This window comes from Osmia bicornis, chromosome 8, assembly GCF_907164935.1.
Source record: "Osmia bicornis bicornis chromosome 8, iOsmBic2.1, whole genome shotgun sequence".
NCBI lineage: Eukaryota > Metazoa > Arthropoda > Insecta > Hymenoptera > Megachilidae > Osmia > Osmia bicornis.
The window spans coordinates 4602243-4622516 of NC_060223.1; the positions used below are offsets into that span (position 1 = coordinate 4602243).

General features: G+C 32.2%; 1 protein-coding gene across 7 annotated transcripts in view; it reads right to left on the reverse strand.

Annotated features, from left to right (window-relative positions):
- LOC114877078 (octopamine receptor beta-2R-like) overlaps positions 1-18724 on the reverse strand; it is a 62418-nt gene extending 43694 nt beyond the window's left edge. For 6 of the 7 annotated variants that reach the window (XR_003789501.2, XR_003789500.2, XR_006829598.1 and 3 more), the window contains exons 1-2: positions 18207-18724; positions 2207-2260 (exon numbers count right to left, since the gene is read on the reverse strand). The gene's annotated coding sequence lies outside the window, so the exon portion shown is untranslated. The remainder of the gene's footprint in view (positions 1-2206; positions 2261-18206) is intronic. The other variant, XM_029189214.2, reaches the window with a different exon arrangement.
- Between the last annotated feature and the right edge of the window lie 1550 nt (positions 18725-20274).

Consider the following 20274-nt stretch of genomic DNA (forward strand, 5'->3'; position numbering starts at 1 on the left):
TTTTATATGGATGATGAATCGTTTCAAGATATAGAAATTATAAAAATTAATTTTAAAAAATTGATTTCTGCTGAGTTTAATTTGTACTGAATCGTAACGTCGAATCAGCTGAACATCGAAATCTATTTGGAACACATTCAAACATGGCCAATATTAGCATCAGAATTCAACAAAATCGCGATTGATTTCCTCAAAAGACAAACAAACGATTGCAATCAGTATGCAAAGTTTCCATCGTGCCTGTCGAAACTGGGCGAATTTATTTTCCTAGATTATAAACGGACATTTTTTCCCTCCTCTGTAGGCTCGTCTGAACGATTGCTCATCGATAACTATATTATCGTTTCAAATAAACATCGATCAGAATCTAGGATACTATCGAGATGAATCAAAAAACGAGAGCAGAAATTAAAAATCTTTACTCCAAAGGGAAGGTTTCTGAAATTAACGAGCGTTTTCCTAACAAATCGTATGTCAATTACAAATTAGCAACTGAAATTAATTAATTTGTAACTTTCGAAACCTTTAAAGTACCAGTGCATCGTTCAAACAATTATTTGACTACAACAAGGTTGCAATACAAAAGCACCACAACATTAATTTACCAGAATTTAGTAACAATATTGTACACATATACTATGAACAACTTTGTTGAAATACGCTGGTTACTGCACTACAGTCGACTAATGTATCTGCAGATTATTATTTAATAATATTCCATTCTCTATACTGCATTGTAAGACATGAATTGGCCATAATTTTCTAGTGAAAATACAGTTTCAATAATTAATTGTTTAATTAATTCCAGTAATTGAAATGTTTTTTTACTACTGATTTTCAACATTTTCATTGTTCACTTCATGTATTTATTTTATGATAATAATTCTGAATGTTTCCATTAATAACAATCGTTTAAAAATAAATGGTTTGGTAAGGTTTTTTATCAATAAAAAATTGATAAGGTTTTGAAACAGAATTTTCATTTAATAGAGCAAATATAATAGTAAACAGAAAGGAAGTTATTTCCTCCGAAGAGTATGAAGAAGCTATTGGATCGTAGAAATTACTATTGAATTATGGATTTGCATTTCTTAGCTGGTTTTCATCGAATTTTCACCTTTGAACGATTTTCTTCCGTTTTCAAGAAAGAAACATTTCACTCGTTTATTTACTTTGCGGTTTCGTTTACAATTCTAACGAGATTTTCCTTGAATTATGAAATTTCTTCGAAGCTTATCTCTAACTTTTATCATTACATTACAATTTTTAAGTATTTTTATATTAATCTATTTTTTTAGTACCGTGTATAAGGAGAAATTCGACTATTTCAGTTAAGAAATATTTTTTATTTTGAAGTTTTGCTTTATGGTATTAGAATAATTTCTACTTGCATCCTAATTTTTAAATAATTCCTAATATTGAAATAATCTTTACTTGTACCATTATTTTCAAATAATTTCTAATACTATCAATCCTGGTACTAAAATAATTTCTATTTGGATTCTAATTTTCAAATAATTTCTAATAATGAACTAATGTTTATTCAATTTTCAAATAATTTCTAATACTAACAATCTCAGTACAAACGTAATTTCTATTTGCATTCTAATTTTCAAATAATTCCTAATATTAACAGTCTCAATTTATATTAATCATTATCTGCATGTGCGATGTCAATGACTCAAACAATGGATTCAACTAGTAGTACATTCTCTATCCATTCATTATCTATTGGGGTTGCGTTATCTAATACACTTATTTCCTTTATACGTATATTCCTGGAATATTCATTTCTCATATTTCCTGTAATTATATCATGAAACGAGATTGAAGAACTTAAAGATAACTAAATTTCGAACTTTTCCTTTGTGAAAGTCTTTCATTAAAAATTTTCTGCACCTAATTTTAATTTAAATACCGTTGTGTATATTTCATAGATTTGGGTCATGATTCACCCGTCTTTATTATAATTCAGAATAAGTGAGTCACAGTAATTGCCTGCAACTTCACAATTAATTTCTTCGAAAACCGAGCCTCTAATAAAAAAATGTCATTCTACATTTTTCACTTATTCTTTTATACAGAATCATCACATGTAGGACACTTTGTATATTTTCTAACTAGAATCTAAATATTACGTTTTTAAAGCAAAGACCTCCTGAGTTCATAAAAATAATTATTAATAAAATATTATATTTCAACTTACTAATGACATTATCTGCACTTTAATGACTAATAATCCCGATTATCCAAACAACACCTGAAAAAAAAATAAACAAGAATTAGCATAATACAACATTTTGAAAAACAAATATTGTAAGTGCTGTCAGAAATATTGTCGTAAACAAGATATGGATTGAAATTAGAACAAAAGTGAATAGATAATAACAGAATAAGCATGAAAAAAAAAACACTTTTCCTATTTTCTACAATATAATGGATTTTCTTTTTCAAATATTATAAAAATTCTGATATAAAATAATAAAATTCATAAAAATAAGAAAAAAGAAAAAGAAACGTCTCTAATAATTTATGTATTTCAAAGTTTCTTATGGTGAAATATCCAAGTCTCCTCGGAAGATCTCATCAACTACTAACAAAAAGTTTCCATAAATTTTCATTTCCATGAAAAAGAAAGAAAAATATAGAAACTTTCCATAAATTTCCATTTCCATGAGGAAGAAAGAAAAATATAGAAACATCTTGGATCTCGTATTCTGGAACACCGCATTCGGTAACAAGAGTCACTCTTCAATCACGTACGAGCTGACACCGCGTTATTGTTAATTGGCCGTCTGGCGTTCCCCATGCCCGACACACCGTTCATATTAATTACCGGAATCCATTACGCGGACACGCGTCCGTCGATCCGGACACCTTTTGTCATTACTACGCTTCCATTGGTATCATTCAAGTATCCTGCGAACAGCTGATCCACGAAAACCCATGCGTTAGAAAACTGGCTACCTTGTCATTTTCCATATGAGGAAAATCATATTTTGAACGTGTGCCCACAAGTGGATTTTTGGACACCAGCCATACATCATTTTAATGACTCGAATCATGTACCACGATTTTAATACGATTTTGGCAACGTCCAAGACGAAAATCGCGACTGCTCATTAGGTGAAAATAAATTTTCTCACCTCTTTAATTTATGTTAAACGTTCTTCAATTATCTGGAATTATTTCAATATCATTTACTTTAAGTATTTTAATTAGAATTTATTTTTTCTTATAATAGTCTTTGAAATTTTCTTTAAAAAAATTCCATGATTTTCCAATGCTTTGAAATGTTAATGGAAAATTCTTCGCACGGTTTTCAAACGAAAACGAAGTCTCGATGATCAAAATTGGTGAGCGTTTTCAAAGCGTGATCGAAAATGAAGTATTGAAAGTTCGATCACGTTTGAAACCGAATTTAATCGATGCAATTTAAAAGGAGCAAACGGTGAATGCATTCGAGCTTGCAATATTGAAAAATTGGAAAAGGGAAAAATTCAAGGAGTAAAGTTGTTTTACCGTTAGTTGAAAATTGTGCAATAGAAAAAGAAAATTATAATAGATGGAAAAATATTAATATCATTTTGAAGAAAGTCAGAAAATTGAATTGAAATTTGTGAAATTTTGATAAGAATCAATTTTTTATTTTAATTATACATTTGGAAGAAAATCCTTCGAGTCACAGTTTTTCTTTCCTTTATCTCAAAGCCTTAACTGCAAATTTCCACATCATTTCCTTAATTTTTCCAATAAACGAGCAACGAAAAGACCGTTTGAAAAGTTCGCAGCATTTGCTGAAAAGTTGAGGAGAAGAAATGCAAATTCGAATGTCTCGAGAAGACGAGCCCGGAATCATAAATTTGAATAGTTAAACAGAGCTAGTGAATAATCAGGATCATCATTATACTGTGTTGAAATTTTCCGTCCGTCTCTTATTCGACCCCAATATGCATTGTAAATTAGCCAGTGCCATGGTGGATGCAATTTTTGCAACCCATTTTTAAGCGAACGTGACATTTGCTGTTAATAAGAGCCTCTTAGTTATCGCTGCGCTTTTAAAGCAAACTAGCTTGATGAATTGTTTTTTTATTTATTTTGGATGCTATGAATAATAGATTGTTTTTTAAATATGCATCGTTGGAAACGTATGCATAGGTATTATAAGTGATAAGAGCAGCTGTTTTTGTTTTTATTTTTTTAAGTAGAAATAATGGATTTAAATTGATTTCATAAATGTTAATTATATCCACTGGTAAATATACCAATTTTTCTACTAGGTATGGAAAAATTATTTAACCCTGTCAACAATTTTTCACAGTTAAATTTTTCCATTCCCCATTCCACATTTTCTCTTTTCCCTTTTCGATTTTCTTCTTCCCTTTCTCCACTTTTTCTTCCCCTTCTTACCCCTTTCCCTTATTTGTTTTCCCCCTTCGCCTTTAACATTTTCCAATTCTTCATTTTCCATTTTCTCCAAACGGTGAAATATATTTTTACAAATTCAGAAATTGGGGCTCTAAAGGGTTAAAGTTTGTCTCACAAATTTGTTTTTAATCCTTGTTTCTAATTTTCAGCAAAGAAAATTCGAATTTTCCATTTTCGAGAAACTCGAAATTCAATTCCATTCGATTCCAAGTAGTTTCATGGTGGCGTTACTAGCCCTGCCTTCGTGCCTTGGATTAAGGGTGGATTAAGGGTGTCGTAGCCGGGGGTTGAGGGTTGTGGGTGCACAGCCTGTTCTACTTAAGCGTATACCACGATTTATCCCGTAAATTTCGGGGAATGGGTGTCTTTCTTCTTCTAACGGTTGCTCGCTCGTTTATTCTTATTAAAAGCTTTCTTTTCGTTCGTTTGTTGTTCAATGTTATTTATGATACGGGCTTAATGCGATGTAGGTGGCGAGTAAGATTACTTTTCTGGGTTCAATAGGGGTGTATCATTTAAATTTAACGTGGGATTTATAAATTTGTGTAAATTACGAATTGTGTTGACATTTTGCTGTTTTTCTTTTTTCTTTTTCATCCAACTGAATTCCATTGAAATTAGATTTTAATTTTGACTTTAAATGAAATTTCTATTAAAACAGAACTTCAGTTTTAAAATATAAGAATAACTGTTTTAAATGCTGATGGAAAAATAATAAATCAATGGAAGATTGTTTGGATACGAACGCGTCTCACGAATAACGCAATTTTCATATTTGTGATAAATTGATCTCGCGTAAGAATTATTACAATCGACCACTGAATAAATCTCGCAAAAGACATGATTTATCATTGAGATATCGAAGAAAAGGGAACAATCCTCGGGAGAACAGCCCTTAGCCAATGTCGTACTCGGCTCGACCATTCGTTTTCATTAAACGTTATGAAATTTTATTTCGACAATTCTATGGTTGTAATAGAAAAGTGTTGAATAATACATCATCTTACATATTAAATTTCTGAAATTGCCTACCAAATATAAAAGTAGAGAATAGAAATCGATTCCTTTGGAAAATTGCAAAGTTAATTGCATGATATGCATAATTAATCTATGATAAATTTAATCAATTTCAATGTAAACATTACTAGAATGTTTTTACAGATTCTTCTGATGAATTGGAAAATTAATCACCTATGATACATTTAATCAATTTCAATGTAAAAATTGCCGGAATATTTTTATAGATTTTTTTGATGAATTGCATAATTAATTACCTGTGATAAATGAAATCAATTTCAATGTAAAAATAACTGGAATATTTTCGTAGATTCTTTTCATGAATAGCAAAATTAATTACCTATGATACATTTAATCAATTTCAATATAAAAATTGCTGAAATACTTTTGTACAATTCCTGAATAATTGTTGCAAATAGAAATTCATGTAACGTATCAATTTCTCCCATCAGATTGTTACATTCGTTGCCTTTCACCTGTTAAATCACGAATGTAATACAATTTCGATACAACCTTTATTAAATAACTGCATCACCAATGACAAAAACGAATTCCTGGCAGATGTAACGAGAACAGAGGACGAAACGCGTGTCTGCGATCTACATTGTTTAAATCGGTCACGCACGTCCCGTGAATTTCGAGAATGAAACAAAAGCAACGATCCATCGTCGAAAGCTGAAATGTTTAACAATTAAATCATAAAATTATGGAAGCGATGCGACATTTTAATAAGAATCCAATTACACATTAAATGACACAAAATTATTATAAACATACCATTATTATAATAGAGTAATAATTAAAATAATTTTCAAAGGCTGCCAGCTAAATATTTCGAATGTTCAGAAAATCAATTTGAAATGTTAAAAAATTTAATGGACACAATATAAAGTATAAAAAAAATTATTCAACATTACTCCTTTCTGCGATCAGAGCACGCATCGGCGAACAAATAAAATAAAAGAGAAATCGGAAGGAAATGCATCGAACGAAAAACTGATAGTTTTGATCGAACGATAGGAAACATATGCATGAAGTTTCGTGACACTTGAAAAATCAAGTGAAAAATTCAGCGGAAAGATTGAAAACTCAAAGGAGGAGGCTCTGACACGGAGCGCGGAACAAAAAGAAAAGAAAAGGCTCCCCGGATGAAAGTGGAAAATGAGGGTAAAATATTCTGATAGAGGAATAATGAATGAAAAACGCAAGAATTTCATGCAAAGGTGTAAATCTTGATAAAAAATGAAGAGGAACGCGGCGAAAGAATAGAAATGAAAGAGGAGCATCGGAAAAGAGAAGGAAAGGAAAAATTGCAGCCAAGCTTCATAAGATGAAAGTAACAAATGACCATAAAGGGGCATGCAGAATTAACAGAGAATTGTTCCAGCTGAAAAATGAAAAGTAAAAATAGAACAATAGTAAAGAATAATCGCAGGAAAAGGTACCTTAAGAAATCATAATTAATTCCTTGAAATGAAAATGATGAAAATATCGATAAAAAGGATTAAATTATTTTTCAATCAAAGAGAGACTGATACAAAAAAGAAAAGTGACAATTTCCCGACAAGATGAAGATTTATCTTTCTGAAGAAAGTTGAAGTAAAAAGTGGAAAGAAAAAGGTGAGTAGAAGAATGGTTGGAGGAAAGAAAAGCTACGAATTAAAGGTAAAAGTTTCCGTCAAGAAAGTGAAACGAAATTACACGATTTCAACGAGGAAAATGGAAACGTACAGAGGAAAAATTCTGTCGAGAATGTGGCAAATCTAACGTGAAGACAGTTGAGAATTTCTCGTTTGGAAAGGAGGAAGCTTAACGATCTAACGGAAGCAATAAACTGGCATCGTTTCTTGCTAAGTAACCAGAGGGAATCTAAAAGACCAAAGTCTGCCATCTTTTACGAAACCATCATAATTAGCGGCTACGACATCTCGTAGCAATTGATATCGAGCCACGAAGCAAGTTGGCAGCTTCCGCTGTCGGGAATTATTCATTTCTGGGTCGTTTTATCTGCATACGCCTGTGTACAGATAATGGAATCATCTATTTTATTAACGCGATCAAGAGGCAGTGACGATCACCAGTGACCCACGCTTCGAATCTAATCGAATGATTAGAGAAAAAAAGTGAACGTCGTTTCTAAGTAACATAATTATTTTAACTTGTATATTGAACAAGGATTACCCGAGAGAAAATGGCGATATAGGAAAAGCATGAATTTTAAAAATCCTAATTATGGGGATATTATAATTATTAATTAATTATTAAGCTGTATGTATCTTGCAGCAATCATTATTATTATTATTATTACTATATTAATATGTATAGCAAATTAAACAAAGTAGGGGAAGCAAGAATCCTAAACATTTTAATTATAACGATATTAATATTACTGATTAATAATTAATAATATTTTTTCTGGACACCAAAATAAGCTGTATGTATCTTGCAGCAATCATTAACACATGTATAACAAATCGAGCAAAGTAGGGGAAGCAGAAATTTTGAAAATCCTAATTATGACGATATCAATATTATTAATTAATAATTAATCATTTTTCTATGCTCTACGTACCTCGCAGGCATCATTAACATTATTACAATATTAACAAGTATCGATAATCGAACAAAGTAGAGAGAGAAGGAATTCTCAAAATCCTAATTATGACGATATTAATAATAATTAACAGTCAGGTACGTAATAACCTTTCTGCGCACATAATATTAATATGTATAGCAAATCAAACAAAGTAAACTTCCCGAGAAGAAATGACGATATAGAGATCCTCAAAATTTTAATTATAACGACATTAATATTAATTAATGATTAAGTAACAATTTTTTCGACCATCGAAACAGGCTGTATGTATTATACTTTGCAGCAATCGTACACGTTGCATCGTGGAAATAAACAGGGTCTGAAATTTCCACGAATGCTACGATTAATTATCGGTCCCGTTAAAGCCAGTTTCAAACAATCATCTCCCAACAGCTGCTTTCTCGCAAATTTAACTAGCAACTAGTCGAGGAAATTCAAGCATATACACCTATCCCGAACGATCCGTCAATCCGGTGTTGCCTCGAAGCTCATAAGCGGTCCGTGCAGCGCCCGAATTAAATTCGCATAGCATCGCGATGTTTATTGATAGCACTCAGCTGTTTTTGTTTTGGCAGACGCCACGAAAACGCACGGTCCCACAAGGGAGAGAAGTGTCGTCATCGCGTTATTGTTATTTTGAGCGTTGTCGAAGGTTGACCATCCCAATCCGGTTAATTCGCAGTTGACAACCGTCGGCACGCAATCTTTTTAATCCCTTGAACACTTTAAGGGTAGCGGGCATTTTTTAAAGGGGTCGAAATATCGAATTTTTAAAAAATTCTTTTATTTTATTATGAACAATATTTGGAATCAAAATCAATAATTTAAATAAATTTTTTAGATGCTATAAATTAATAGAAGCAAAATTTTAGAAAAATGGTTCCTCTGTTTTTGGTACTCATGTTCCTTTTTCTCAGTAACCATTCGACTGATCGAGTTGAAATTTAGTGTGCTTTTACTACTAAGGGTAACACGTATTTTAGCCAAAGACTTTTTTGAAATTCGGCATACAGCCAGATTGGCAGCATCTATATTGAAAGGAAGAGTATTAAACAGTCCATAAATTGATAGGATTGTACAATTTTTTCGGTATTTCAACATTTTCTTTGGCTAAAATACACGTCTAGTATGATACTAGAAGATTTAAAAATTTGAAGTTGATAGCTGCAGTAGATTCTGAGGAAAAAAAAACGAAATTGGCTTATTTCACCCATCACCAAAGCTTCGAATAATTTATAAAAGTACAAAGGAGGCAAATTTTGAATAACACTGATAAATGATAGAAATTAGAAAAGGGGGTAAAAATAGCTGAAAGATGGTCTGAAAGGAATTGTAAATGGCAAAGGTTTGAAAAAGAAGCTCAAAAAGGATGTAAAAATATATCTACAGCCTAAGGGTGATTTAAACGAGGTGCAAAAATGGTTCAATTAGGCTGAAACCTTCCAAGATCTGTCTGAACCAAGAGAAGACTAAAAATACAATAATTTGAAATGTAATCCAATTTTATTAATAAAAAAATTGTTTTATCTCTTTTTTCAATTACAAAAAATAAATTAAATATCACAAAAAAATAGAATGTATTTCACTATTCAATATCAATATTCAAGAATATTTTTGAAAAAAAAATTTTTATAAAACTATTACCGAAACTTCGATCAAAAAACTAATCAACAGACTGTTTCAATTGAATTGAAACGAGCAATTCAATGGCTCTTCTCTCTCCGATTCAATTAGCAACAAGCACCACGTTCCAGCCGGTCGACGTGTTAATTAAAAGTTTATTAATCTCTCGATTAATCCTCTGTCCCATAGGGGTGGAGTTCAGAGGGGGTAGTAGTGTTAACGATTAGATTCGTGGAACAAAAGTTTCCGCGAAAACGAAGCAACGAACTCGATCGGACAATTAACACTTTGAATGGCAGAGTGAAGCTGGTCATTTTTAATCAGACGTATCGAAATTTTCATTAACAGGTCAACTGGCACAGTAGAAAAGGCGATATATAGTCAGACATACTAAAACTGTGATCATTAAAGAAATGATCAGTTAATTTTCAAATGTAAACTGATATTATTAATATGATACTAAAACTATTTAAAGTTTGTCTTTTTCTATTCTTTTACTAATTATTCAATTGAAAAAAATCTGAGGTCACTGGTAATTACCATGCCAGTCAACGAGTTGAGGGATAAAAATATCCAAAAATAATGATTTAAAAAATTTGAAAGGATTTATAGAAAAAGAGATTTGCAATTGCATTTGGGATTTCTCGCGCACGCTGTGTTGCATAATCGAAATTGCCTTGACCTTGCACGGTGCATCAATCTTAGCTGCGTCTTAGAATGCAAATCGCGTTTCTTCTTTCCGGGAACATCGTCGAGACTGACAGGAAAAGAATGAAACGAGCGATTAAATCGTTCGATCGATCTTCCTATCGTTCAAAATGATCCACTTGAAGAAAATATATTTTCCTGATTACAATTTTCTGTAATTCTGTCGTTTCTCTCTTTCAATTATCGGATTGCATTAAATTTGTAGCAGAAATCATCGATGACCCCCAAGGTATTCGAGGCATTAACAAACACGGATACCGATACAACGTGAGTCATACTGTCGTGCGTTGTCACCGAGTAATGTTAAATAATAGTTGCTATCGCCGTTTGCGAAATGCATAATACGTGTTGAAACGCTCGAACGAATCGCGTGCTACTTTCGACGACTAAAAACAACGGCTGATTTTTGTCTCGACGACCAAGGAGAAACTTCGAACAGAGAGAATTGGATAATAGAGTGTGCAGGGATGGGAAAGTTTCGAGTATCGCGTTTGGAAATTGTCGAGAGGAATCCAATTTTGAAACGGTCTTAGGAATGGTTGATATGAGCTGAACTTTCGGATCGTAGTTTCATTATCTCTTCTTAGCGATACTATGATGGTTAATTGTTCTGAATGTGTCGTAACCTGTTGTGTTATTAAAACGAGACAAGAAATTAGGGGAACTTTATTCAGGTGGTTCATTTGCTCGCGTAATATTGGTTGGAAATAATATTTATTAATTGAAACAAGGTGGAGGGTGTTCTTAAAATGATTTCCCATTTTCAAATTCTGCGATTCTAAAATTCTAATAGGGTAACGTATATGATTATTAACCCCTATGTAATAAGGGTAGTCGGATATGGTAGTCGAAAAAATCCTTTGCAAGTATTTTACTCTCCGAGCTTTTAATTTAAAGAATTTAAATTTTAAAATACTGTATTATTAACCCCTATGTAATAAGGGTAGTCGGATATGGTAGTCGAAAAAATCCTTTGCAAGTATTTTACTCTCCGAGCTTTTAATTTAAAGAATTTAAATTTTAAAATACTGTATAGTTTAGAAACTTATAATAATGTCAAATATTAATATTAAGATTAAAGTAATGAAGATTAAATTAAAATTAGGACTTTCTCTCGGGGCTCTCTCCATGGTCCGTCATATGTTACCCTGTAAATGAATGTGCATTAATACACAGATACTACAATTTGCAATTCTTTTCTATTCTTCTTCTTCTCCGAGCAATGCAACAGTTAATGAAAAAAAATAAATTAAGAAGAAAGAAATTGCTGGTTAGGAAAGAGTAAAGAACGACGCCTGTACAATCAATAGGACACTCTTAAAGAAGTAATCCTCATCCCCTCGTTTCACTGTTGCTTTATTTATTTCTTCGAGCAGCGGAAAGCGCGAAACGAGCCGGCAAAGGGAGAAGAAAAGCGTCGTTGAGCTTAACTGAGCTTACTTCCGAGCTACCTGGCCTATCTCCATTTAAATACAACGTCCGTGGTAATTTCTAGTTACGCCGATCCTTAACAACGTCTTTCTAATTCTAATGAATCGACCTCTTTATCAGACAGTACAAAGAAAGGAATCGAAGCTTTCTGTCCCTTCCAATACAAATTTTGCAAAAATAAATTGCTTTACTGAAAATAATTATGTTAAACGAAAGTATTGTTATCTTTTCGAGCTTCGCTTTTACCGTTAACCTTCGATTCAAGTTTACACTTTGAGTAAAATTTTCATAATTTTACATTAATAAAAGAAAACAAATTCCTAATTAGTTTTTATCTTTCCATACTGAGTTCTCGAATAGCCTTATTTCCAATTACATAGCAATCATTTGTTATGCAAAGAATATATTATAAATGCAATTTTATAATATATTACTCACTACTTTGTAATAATTTTCTAGAAATATAACAAAATTGTATATAAATACTGTTTTTTAATCAAACTAAAACAATCTTTGCGAATAAAGTAAAATAAATATTAAGATTTCCAACTGATAAAGTTTCCCAGTAAATGTTCCACGTTTCAATTGGAACAAAGAAGAAACGTGTAACGTATCATCACGCTTCGTCATCGATCAAATATTATTCCCAAATGGATGAAATTTCTTAAACGGTATCATAAATGATGATTTACACGAATAATTGATAAATGATACACAAATATACACCGTTGCAAGCAATATCCCACTCGGTTAATTAAAAATTTGTTACCTCCTGTGTGATTGGAGAATATTTACACTCGTTAAAATGTAAAGCTCATTAATGGCAATCAGACGCTTTAATTGATTACAGAACGATGCGATCGTTTGATTCTATCGTGTTGTTTCAGGGATTTTAATTAAAAAAAGCTGTTTGCTGAGGAAAAACAAGGTGTTTATTCGTTATCACGGTACAGTTACAAAAATTCGCGAGAATCTTTCACTGTTGAGATTTATTTACACTCCGTGGAATTTATTAGCTCGGGGCAATAGTCGACTGTTAAAAATTGTTTTGCGAAACTTTTTCACTGGCCGGCGTGGCGTGTGAAAATCTTTCAAACGAAAACGAAGGAAATAAAAACAAAGAATTTTCTCTGCTTTCCTGTAATAATTTTTCCGTTCGTAGCCCAGGTATAGATGCTACATAAAAGTCAACTTTCTGTTTTTCAACAGAATGATACATTTTAATTCTTAATTGCATTCTTGCATTATTAATTTCGAAAACAAAATATTTTTCTATTTCATAAAATTTATTTAAAGAAAAATTGAAGGAACGGATACAAGGTCCAAAAGCTCCACTTATTTATAGAAACTGGAATTTTATTATAGGTTTCAAAAAATTTTTTAAACCGTTATTTTACTTTCTATGAAATTAATATACAGAGAGGATTCGCGAAAGTTCGGGATCTACTCGACAATTAATTAGGTTTGGAAAGGGTTGGTGAAAATGTCCAATCGAATTTCTCCGCTCCATTTAACTCTTCAAAGAGAGAGAGGGGGGATCTAAACCTTCAATTATGCATTATTTAATTTGCTATTTACTTGCAAGATGCTAGGTTGCAAACACAAACGAACTAGTAATTCCAATCAAATTAATTAATTACACAGACGTTCGTTTGTATATACAACTACGAGATTGTTGTTAGAGATTGATTGATAATGATTGATTACCAAAAGTTGAAGGACAAAGGTTGTCTACCGGAAACTGACACCTTTAGATTTAAATTACTGTAACTTGGAAATGGAATTAGCAGAGTTCTCCTTGTTTCTCAGTTTACAGTCGGCAACACAGGGAATAACTTTCACAAAGGAATACCTGAACGATGCTCCTTCCTGGAACTTGCTACTGTGTTCGCTGGAAGATTACTTGTCCAGTTTGGTAACACTTTGCAAAATACTATTTGATGTATCCTCTCAGAACTAACAATCTGAACTAATGGAGATTGTTTACTTTTCATTTTCATTTAGTCGGAGATTTATCGTTTGAATTTGCCACCTTTTTAATAGTAGTCTGCCGAGGTCAGTTTTGGCATGGAAAGTGGTGACATTGGTATCGGGTGTCGTGATGGCAGAACGATTTTGTTTGCCGGCCTCGTGTCGCTCAGGAAAATTCTATTTAGCAAATAAGATCGTATCACCGTGCACGATATCGTTTCGCGTGACAGCTGGAGTAAAGTGTTCCCGGATATTTGACCGAACGCCCCTCTTTTGTACACCTTTTGTACCCGTAATGCGACATATCGACATTTACAACCATAACATCAACCTTTTCTAATCTTTTTAACCCTTTCGATGTACTTGTTGTTGAAAAGTATTTGAAATAGTAAATATGGAACGATTTAATTATAATGATTCTGAACACGATCTTTACAATTTGCAATTCAACCCTTTGGAAATAGATAATGAGATAAAGAAGAAGGTAAAAAAATATGAGATATTAAGGTTTTAGCCCCATGGTATGCAGTATTGACATTTTTAACAATAATTGTATGTTAAGTATTACGATAAATAAAGTACTCTCCCATAATAACCATTCTGGATAGGTATCATTGTTTTGTTTAACCTTTGAGCAGCGGAGCTTGGGTCATTCGTGACCCAAACTTACAAAACGAATACAAGGGTATTAACTTAAAGTTAAATGTATAATTTTTAAATGAAAGGGTTTTAAATATTGAAGGAATAATTTTCAAAAAAGCAGTGTAAAATTTAAAAAATGAAATACAAAAGTGAATTAAAATTAGGGCTCTCTACATGGTCCGCCATTCAAAATAAAATTTGCTTCGGTTTATTTTGTGAGTTTTAAAAAAACAAAAGGAGTGAATTATACTATAATAATCATAGTGTTAGTATATCAAAGGATATTTGAAATATTTGTGTTTTGATTATGATAAATAATAATAGATAGTGAAATGACAAATTAAGTATTTTATGCATTAGATATTTTTTTATCCGAAATTTTATACTGTTTTTATACAGACAGTGAAAATATTTGTTCAAATATTCAGTACATTTATGTATGAATAATAATGAGACGCTTTCAAAATTCATATCGTCATCAATTATTGAACTTCAGTATAAAATTTACATTTGCTGTTACTGTTATCACCAACACTCGTTACCATCCTCATTATTATCATCACACCAAAAGTACAATGTACATCATGTAATCAAACACTTCACGAATTCAAATGAATATCCAAACACCTTGTAACAACAAATGACATGTTACAAAATACTTGAGAATTATTATTAATCGTTCAAATTTGTTTCGTTTGCAGATATTCGATGTAAATACAATCAAATATTAAATGTACAGAGAAATTTTTAGTTCTGTGCAATCTTATTCGAAGTTACAGAATCGCAACGTTTTAGGATAATCAACGAACGAAATAAATTTAGAAATGCATGTGTGAAATATGGAAAAGAAGGAGGAAAGTTTCGTTAAAAAGCAAATATCAATAGGTTATTTCGAACGAAATTTCGTGTGATTTCGGTTGAATAAATTCCATTCGGTTTATTTCAAATAAAATTCAATCTGTTCGTTTCGTACCGATGAAATGAGTTGAAAATACAGTCCTATGAAATATTATTTTCCTTGTTGATATATTAAAAAAACAGAAATGATGCTGTTATTGGAAATCTAAAGAATATTAATAATTATTATATTACTCTGATTCTATTGATTTCAATCATTTATATTAATTATGAAATTATATATTCTTTTTTTCTAATTTATACTTATTAAATGAAATCGAAAAAATATCAATTTTTTAATAAGTACAAATGGCAACTTGTGACACTGTCCACGAAATTCATCTTCTACCTTAAACTATTCGAGTGACTATCGAAATCACCGATCAAAAAGCTCTTTCAACCAGTGGAAAACAGATTCAATGGAGCAGATTCATCGTGTTCCCACAGAAACTTGTCTCAAACTCATCCCTAAAACCAGCTAAATTCCGTTCAAGCGAAGTGAATCGCTGACCAAATCTCGAACAGATTTTCATGGAAACCTTCTCCGAGACTCTCTTAATCGACATCGATCGATCTGCTAACGACCCTTCTATTCCATCGGCAATTAATCGTGGTAATCGAGCTATTTGCAGTTGCGATAAGAAAATGAGAAAAAGAGGAAGATCATTAATTTCTCTAGGTTAAATCGATCGAAATTAAAAACCTTTTGCAATGAGGATATACCACATTTGTACTATAAGAAACAAAAGGTTCTATTTAGAGACAGAAGTGCTGAATTTTGTATATTTATTCATTTAGCATAATATTTTATGTTTCATTGTAATAATACAATGAAAGAAAAAGTCAATTATCAGTATTGAAAAAAATATATATTTATATCATTATTAGAATTGATTATCAATTTCACATGCCAGTTGGCAATTAGCAAATTATCAGTTATCACTTAAGCCGCCCATTTACCAAATTGATTAACTCTAAAAGAAAATAAAAAAGAAGAGAAATTGATGCAATATATAAAATTAAGCACCAATCGTATATTTTCATGCTAAAATTTGAAACAATTCAATAAGCGGAGAGTTAATCACTTTTGCCTATAAATGGCTTAATTATCAACTATCAAATGCTAATTAAGAATCCCCTTACCATTTTCAAATTCTAGGATTATAAAATTCTAATTGGATAATGTACACAATTATTAATCTCTAAATAATGATTGACCCTTTTTCTAAAAATGTAGAACATATAATATAATGCGCTTTTTGCATTGTAAATTATAATTTATATAAGTGGAGCCTTTGTCAATCGTGACGCACATTAACAAAACATATGCAAAGACATTAACCTAAAGTTAAATGTATAATTAAAAAAAAAAGAAAATAATATGAGATACAAAATTAAATTAAAATTGTATCTCTCTCCATAGTCCGACGTCTTGGGGTTTTCTTTATGGTCCGCCATCCGAAAGTTAAAAAACGCATTATATTATACCTTTTACTTTTTTAGAAAAAGAATACAGTCAGTAACTATATGCGTTAATATTTTAAAAAATTCCAAAAGTGGGTCTAATCACTCTGGCATGTGAATGGCTCAATTATCAACTACCAAGTACCAATTACCAACTACCAACTACCAATCTTAATTAGGATCCTTGGTACACACTCGCTGAATTCTGAACAGAGTAATTAATTCGCAGATAGTCGATCTAATGAGTTTCATTTGAATAATGTATTCATTATCGGCAATAGAAAGATATATATTATAAAATCGAGACGGTCTAATTGAAGACTTCAATCCATATTACTCCACATATAAATGCTTCTAAAATTATATCCTGAATCTAGTCTAATTATCGACAAATACGAACTCAAATATTATACCGACTTTTTGATAGGCAACGTTTGAATGAAAATTTGAAATAAATAATAATTTGAAGAGGCTCGAATCGAAATGTCATCGGCATAATCTTGAACACCGTAATTAAATAGCAGGAATTTCAGCTTGGCTCAATCGCACAGCTTCCAATAACACGTACACAAACAGTATGTACACAAATGTCTGTCCTAAACGGCCCGATTACACTCGTCAATACCTATCGTTTGAATCCTGTATACAGTGACTAAATCAGGGATATTTAGACTTGGTTCTATTAATTTCAATAATAGATTCATAATCGACAACGCCGCCTCGATGGTAAACTCAAAAATTAGCTAGTTGATTGTCGTGGGTGCCGCTATCTTCGTGCAATAAAATAATTAATGAAAGAAAAAAAGACTTGCTATCTTGAAAATTAACCGATTGTGTTGTTAATCATTGTAAAATTGAATCTCCAAAAGTCCTTGTAACTCGTACTATCCGATTTCAACTAACAACTTCAAAACAAACACGAATATTGTAACATGATTGTAAATAAATCTGTTTTCAAACATAACAATGAAATTATATAATTTTATCGTGTAATCGCAATTCTGAATCCGTGCAATCAAATCACAAGTATCCGATCTCATTAAGCTGCGCTGTTTCCAGATAACTGATTCACGATGCATAACACGTGTGTTGACAGTAGAGATTCAAATAACAATTCCGTTGGGAATCGTTTGATTTTTCCATCTAACTATACACGACAAAACATTTTCTATTTTCTTAATCGATTAGTAAAAATTTTCTTTCGTTTGGACTCTCTCCGTGGTCCGCTGTCTTGAGGCTCTCTCCATGGTCCGCCGTTAAAAAACGCATTTCAATCAAAAGGGTGGGGATTAAAGAGATAGCGATATAACGGGTGGATATGAAATATGCATCTCACCCCTTTAAAATTAATACGCTATTTTTTATAAATATATAAAGCTCGATTAAACAAATTTAAACCTCACAGTATATTTTTAAATAATTTGCTTACCAAGCGATCCACGGATGAAACCCAGCCACAGGCTTCACTTTTTCCACACTATACTTCACACGCGTGTTCCCTCACCATTCGCGACCAGCGTCGTTACGCAGCGCGTCTCGACGCTGCCCACCTATCGACTAGGACCACCGAGTACACTGGACGCCTCATCTCCACACCACACGACACTTATTAAAAAACTGTTATTCCAAGAGAAATTATCCTTCAATCGATGCACTCGTTTATTTCCGACACCACGGGATCCACGCGTTCCCCAAACGGCATGGATATTGTTGACGTTTCGGAGTCCACCGAAATGGGCTTGAAAACACACGGAACGAGAAAATACACTGGTTCTATTTTATTAACGTGGACACTGGTTTCGTTATCTTCTTACGTATGAGACCTCAGGGATGATCACTGTCGTGTAAGGACAACGTTTCAAGTAGAAGAAACACACGCGTGATTGACAATGCGCGCAGCATGGCGAGTGAGCCGCGACTGAACCGACTCGGGATACGTCGGGTTTGAATGAGCGTGGCTGCGCGACGAAGACGGACGAAGACACACGAAGTAGGGCGAGTAAGATGAGCGACGACGGCCGGGGTGGGGGTTAGGTGAACGTGCGAGAGAGAGAGAGAGAGAAGAAGGGAAACCTCATTGGGGTTGAAATAAAGTACTTATTTAAAAATTTATTCAAGAAAAACGACTTCATAAATTGAACTGCTACTTTTTTAGTAGGAAAAGGATGTATCGTAGAATATTCTGAAGGATTTATAAGATTCTGTGTAAACTAGTTTGGAGGAAAAATTAATTGTTATATATGAATGCACTCCGAATGCATCTGAATGCATTTGCACTATACGCGGGTGTTGTCTGATATGGATCTCATGCATATTAGAGTGCCATATAATAATAAATGACGTATCATACACGCAAAAATAATTTTATTCAATTATAATAATACTAATTATCAGTGGGCGGCCAATTATACAATAATAATTAATAATAATAAGTTTAGGTTAGGGTTAGGGTTAGGTTTAGGTTTATGGGACCCATATCAGACAATCCCCGAATCCCATAAACCTAAACCTAACCCTAACCTAAACTTATTATTATTAATTATTAATTATTAATTATTATTGTATAATTGGCCGCCCACTGATAATTAGTATTATTATAATTGAATAAAATTATTTTTTATTTTATTTAGGGTTAGGTTTAGGTTTATGGGACCGATATCAGACAATCCCCGAGTCCCATAAACCTAAACCTAAACCTAACCCTAACCCTAACCTAAACCTATTATTGTTATATGGCACTCTAATATGCATGGGACCCATATTAGAAAACACCCCTAAACGCATTCAGGTTCCCACTGGAGTCAGATTTGAAAATGAATAGAATTCTATTTTATTAAAGCTAATTTGTAAATGTTAAAAAATTAATAAAATCACTGAGAATAAGTTTCTTCTTTTAATAAACCTGATTATTTTATAATTTCATTTAACGAAGCATAAAGTAAATAGGAAAAAGATGGAAAAGAGAGATATCGTAAAAAGTCAAGTAATATTGTGTTACAATTAAGCAAACATGGGGTAGGTGCAAATAATTAAGGAAAATGTGGAATAATCATCGTGATAATACTACTGGAATATACAGCGTAGGTGAGAATAACCAACAATGAAACGACATAATGATAAAAATAATAAAGATAAAAGAGAAACGCGCATTAGCTCGTATAAAGAAAAAAAAGGACAAATAATTAATTTGTAAAAAAGAGAAAAGTGAGGAATAAAAGAAAGAAATATATATCGTTGCAATAAGGATAGAATTAATGAAACTAGCTGCAATGGAAACGGCAAGATAAAGAGGAATTTATTAGAATGGGAAACGCCCTTAACGAGAACGAAAGAAAGGAAATAAATTTGATCGGACCAAAGAGGACGGTAATCTGAAAAGAGTAGGAAAAGAAGGAGACGTGGAATTACCAGGATTTAAAGGTAGTAACAATCCACGTAAGAGAAGAAGTACGGCTAAGAAGAGGAAGTGTGTATTTCAAAAGAAGGATTCGAAATGG